This window comes from Tauraco erythrolophus, chromosome 3 (assembly GCF_009769465.1).
Source record: "Tauraco erythrolophus isolate bTauEry1 chromosome 3, bTauEry1.pri, whole genome shotgun sequence".
NCBI classification, from domain to species: domain Eukaryota; kingdom Metazoa; phylum Chordata; class Aves; order Musophagiformes; family Musophagidae; genus Tauraco; species Tauraco erythrolophus.
In genome coordinates this window covers 90,984,437-90,990,192 of record NC_141467.1, presented here as the reverse complement: position 1 = coordinate 90,990,192, position 5,756 = coordinate 90,984,437, and positions in this window count along the sequence as shown.

Here is a 5,756-nt window from a genome sequence, read left to right as displayed (position 1 = left end):
CACCTCTTGAGATCATTTAATCCAGCCCTCCCTGTTCAAGGAGGGTCAGCTAGAGCAGGTTGGCCAGGGCCGTGTCGAGTTGAATTATGGGTATATCTCCAATAATGGAGACTCTACAGCCTCCCTGGGCAACCTTCTCCAGTGTTTTACCACCTTCATAGTGGGGAAAAAACAAATAAACACACAAAAAAAAAACCCAAACACCACCCTCACAAAAAAACCCCAAACAAACAAACAAAACCAAGCAAACCTTTTCTTGTGTTCAGATGAAATTTTGTATGTTTCAATTTGTGACCATTGCCTTTCACCCTGTTTCTTCGCACCACTTAGAAGAGTCTTGTTCCCTCTCCTTCCTTCCCTCCTACCAAGTATTTATCCATATGAACGAGATCTCCCTGAACTTTCTCTTCTCTTGACTGAACAGTCTCAGCTCTCTTAGCCTCTCCTTTCACAAAAGATGCTACAAGCCCTTAATCATCTTTGTGACCTTTCACTGAACTCACTCCAGTACGTCCATATTCTTGTACTGGGGATCCAGATGCAGCCTCACCAGGCATGAGTAGAGGGGAAGGATCACCTCCCTCAATCTGCTGGCAGTTATCTTCCCCCTGTGGACCAGGAGGCTGTTGGCCTGCTTTCCTGTGAGGGCACATTACTGGCACACCTTGTCCACCAGGACCCCCAGGGCCTTTTCTACAAGGCTGCTTTCCAGACAGTTGGCCACCAGTGTGTACTGATGTCAGGAGTTATTCCTCCCCAGGGAATAACTTTGTGCTTCCCTTTGCTGAACTTCATAAGGTTCCTGTTTCACTATTTCCCCAGCCTGGCAAGGTCACTGTGAATGCGAGCACAGCCCTCTGGTGTATCAGCCACTCCTCCCAGTTTGTTACCCTCTGCAAACTTGTTCAAGGTGCACTCTCCACCATTGACCAGTTCATTAACAAAGAGGTTAAACAGTATTGGCTCAAATCAACCTCTGGGGTACAGCACTAGTGACTGGCCTCCAGTTGGAGTTCACGCTGCTGATCACAACCTCTTGAGCCCAGAGATTCAGCCAGTTTTCAGTTCCTGTCACTGTCCCCTTATCTAGCCCATGTTTCATCAGTGTGTCTATGAGGAATTTACAGGAGAAAGTGTTACTAAAGATACACATAATTGCAGTCAAAATGCAAAATCTGTAATCACTGCTCCCACTTGCTCCCACACGGCATGCTGAGACTTCATCAACCGTCCCGAGAGAGTGCTGCATTGATGGGCAGGTCCTGGGAGGCTGCCAGTGTGGAGGCAGGGTGCTCTGAGGAAAGAGGAAAGACCAGACTTTATGATATTTGGATCTAACAGCAGCTGGAAATAGGTAGACACAAATGTGGCATTAGACTGGCAAAAGGGACCACAGAATTCTTTTCACTGGATAACGCTGCAGTACAGATGAAGTTGCAGCCCACCAATAGTACAGTATAACATAGGGAGGGAAGGGTTCCTCCCATTTTTTACTGAATAAGCAGAAGACCTACAGAACCTGTTTGTCTGTGCCAAAAATAATTTTCTTTGGAATGAAATCCAGGCTGAAATTAATATTTAAACCCAGTAAGAGCTGGAAGCAATACCACTGTGGTCTCTGTAATATATATATCTTGAGTAATGAATGCAAGAAATGTCTGGAACAAGGAAGAATTCCTTTCCAAATAACATATATCTTAAGCTATTACCTAAAAGAAGCAGAGCTCCTTGTTTGTCTCCTACTGAGCTTCTTGTCTGAGCTTCTACCCTACACACTATTAAATGCTATAATTACACATCTCTGGTCAGCCTCAGTCTACTTTAAGCACGTTTCTAGTACATGGGTCCATGAAAGTAAAATTCTTGACAAGAGGAGCAAGATTTTTTAAATGCTGCCCAATCATCCATTTTTCCATCTTGTTGGTTAATGCAAAGCTATGAATTTTCAGTTTTTCTAATTTGCAATTTTTAGAAAAGCACGTCTGTTCATTAAACTCTGAAAAATAATTGTCTCCTAGAATGATATTGCAGGACAGCACGTGGGTTTTTTTGCCACTGAATAAACACTTGAGCAAAACACTTCTTTAAGACAGCAGTTTATATTGCTCACAGATTTTATTCATCTAAACTGTACCTTTTTTTGGTTTTAAACAGCCTGGTTCTCTTTGCTGCTTTTGTTTTAAGGGATTTGAAGTGAATGAGGAGATTCAGAGATGGGTGCTTTGTTCTCCTACACATTTTTAAGCATTACAATTGGAATTAACAAGAATAGACTTAGTTTTCCAATATGCTAAACATATAAAGTTAGTTTTTCATGAATGAAATATTGAATTGACCTTAGTAAAAATTATACAAAAGAAAAATGGTACTGTGATTTGTACTTGCCAGAGAAGAAGCTATCATTGTAAAAAAATCATAGCCTGTGTTTCAGAGTAATTTTATACCAAATATGAATCAAGAAAACCATGAGAAAAGTGAATATTTTATTTGTTGCAAGCAGCTCTATAAAATTGTCCCCACTCAAATACTCACTGAAGAAATCAGTATGCCTTCCATTTTTATCTTTCAGGGGCATTTAAGCAGCTGAAATAACTGTCAGTTAATTATTCCAATAAATATCAATACTAAATATCAGCGTAATGAAAATCTCACTTTGTCAGGTATGATACAGAGGATTTACAGCAGTCTAAAACATTTTTTTTCAGTTATGAAGCAATAACAGATGGGGGCGGTCTTGGACAATAATCTCTTTTGTATATTACCAAACCTCTATGTTTCTAGCTTCAGTGTATCGACATTCAAGTACTGTGTCTGCTAAAAAAACCCACTTTAATAGTCCCCGTGCTTCCATCTACATTGTAAGAGTCAGGAAATGATCAGCCGTAATGACCTATATTACTCAGCTTCTGTACAGAAGGGTTCCACTCAGCCAAAGCTAACTCATGTAAAGCTCCTCAATAGAGAAGAAGGTGCTACCGTGGGACGGACTGCAGTGCTGCTCAGGATTGCTCCTAAAGTCGTAGAGTGGTACCTACACTGTAAGAGTATGTGTGACTGTTGTCAATGAGCTGTCCCTAAGACTGAGATGGCCATTTGCTGTCTCAAGATTTGCCAAGAATTGTTAGGATAAAGAGAAGAAGGAGCCAAAGTTTTGGTTCTGCTTTGCGTGTGTTGCAGAACTAGTTCCCTGTGTCGGGGATGCACCCAGGAAGTGCTTGGACACTTCCCATTCAACATGATTTAAGTGCCTTAAATACAAAGCCAAAAATAACAGGAAATTACACAGGAGGAAAGCAAGTGTATACACTAGCCTTAAACAAATAGCCGGCAGTAATTATACTCCAAAGTGATTGATCTGACGACTTAAAGAATTATAGGGTATTGTGACGAAGAATGCGAAAGCTGTAAAAAGGAGAGGCAGTAGTCTACAACCACAAAAAGCAGATAACATCTGAAAAGCTTTTGGTTTAGCTTTCTTTTTTCCCCTCACCCTCAACACTCAGAGACTATAATTTATGCAGTTGTGCAAGTTTTTGCAGCATCTGGATCTTGCACTGCACATCACCTCAACCCATGTTCTTCGTAATACCCAGATAAAAATAGGACCTTCAGCAACGCGCCATTCATGATGCTACTCCATTTCCCAGTATTTGTTCATTTAACTCTAGTGACTGACTTTTCATCGTAGGCTTTTTGACAAAGTGCTGTAATCTGCATGTCATCTGTTTTGGGTTTGTTTTTTTTTTTTTCTGTTTCCTTTAGGTTATCAGTGTTTGGGTGTTATTGTAATCTTTACTTTAATGGTGATGTCCTTCATAAACACTAGTTTAAATGTTCTCACAATATTGGCACTGGCCGCAGTAGTGTTCTTTATCTTATGCTTCACAGAAAAAAAGCTTGTCCAGGGCCTGCTTAAATTAGCACAGTGCTTAAGGTAAATCAGATTACAACAGGGCCCTGAGGAAAATAAAGCCTTGAAGAACACAAAGTTTCTTACAGCACAATCTTCAGACACACTGGTGGAATAGTAGATGTTCCCCACTATGTATCTGGCACAAACAAAATCTCTGTCCCAAGATTTGCAGTCTTGGAAGAATAGCCAAACCATCTGCTTTAGGCCACTGGGCATTTCACAATGTTGATAATAATAATAATAATAATAACAACAACAACAACAACAATAATAACAACAACAACAATAGTTCAGCACATGGAAAGGAGTTACTGCTGTTTGGGACATCAGTCAATCTGTCCCTTCAAATATTAGCAAGGTTAGATTTGGAGAGTCAGTCCTTAAAATCTGGAAGCTCTGAATCTTTTGCACTGAGAAGCGAGCGTGTGAGTCTTTGTAGTAACAAACCGTATGTTCATATTGCTTCTGCATATGCTGGCTCGTTAGAGCTAATATTAGCCTGTGTAAGAGGCTGAGTATACGGATAATTAGACAGCAGATTAATTAAATCAAGCATTATGATCTTAGTCTATCCTGTTCAATTCCGTTTTCCCAATGCCAGCCAAAGAAATAGCTTGCCTCCCTGACTCCCATATAGCACAGGTAACTTCTCCATGGGGGAGTCAGACTGTTCTTTGACAGACAATAATCTTTGGAAAGTGCCCCCTCTCATCTTCCCCGCTCTACATCATTGTTTAAACTGCCAGCCTGGAAAGCCTATCTGGGAAGCTAAATAGGAGTAGAGTGGAGTTTGGGGTCAATGAGCCTTCTTCAGTAAAACTGTTACTCACTGGACCTATGATATGCAAACTGTAGGAGTCTACAGCAAGAACTTGAATCTGTGTAATGGCAAAAGTGGCTTGGTTGGGATTTGGCTGTGTTCCATTAAAGTCAAGAGTGAAACTCATTGATAGGGAAGAGGAAGGATAAGATCAGCTTATTTCAAAGAGTTATAAGCACCTTTGAAGTTCAGTAAGCTTCAGCCTCAGTTCTCACGCACAGCAGCTCCACCAGTTTATGCAGAGCCGTCCAGATGTCTGTCCATTAGCTGCTTCTGTGCTGTATCAGTAAAAGCGGAACAGGCAGTAATGATGCACTTTGTTACTGACATCAACTGTTAAGCATAAAGGTGCATTTCCTAAAAATCGTATTTCTGCCCTTCCCTGCAGTCTGCAGTTCATTTTCTTTGTATTATATCTGCTGATAGTTCAAAAAACTTGGGTAGTTATTGCCTGCACTCTAAATAAAAAAAAAAGAAATAACTGGAAAAAGTGAAGAACAACTTTGTTTCTCCGGTGTGTTACTGTCTTTATCTATTTTATCTTTAAAAAAAAAAAGCACTCATGGCCTTTTGCCATGTTCAGAAAGTATTACAACCACAAGATAGGGCAAGTAAGTTCAGATTACTATGTACATTCTGTTCATTTTCAAAAATTTTCCTCATAAAACTTATAAAACATTTCATGGTAGATAAAATTTTCTGAACAGAGGAACAAACATATGAACATCGTAAGAGTGCAGTGCTGTGATTTATGTCTGGGTTCACAGGGTTAGGTGGGAGTCTAGTGTGCCTCACTTAGAGTAACCCATTAAAATAAGTGCTTGAACAAGACTTGGTGTTTTAGTGATGCTGAATAACCACCTTGTATATCCGTGGAACAGTGTAGTTCAGTATTGGCAGTAGTCACAATGAGCATTCACTCTCTTTTTTGTTTTCTTTTTTTTTTTTTCTAGAGTGATTTAGGGAATCATCATAGTCAAATCTGTGTTTCTCACATTGAATAATATTTCATATTAAACCAAA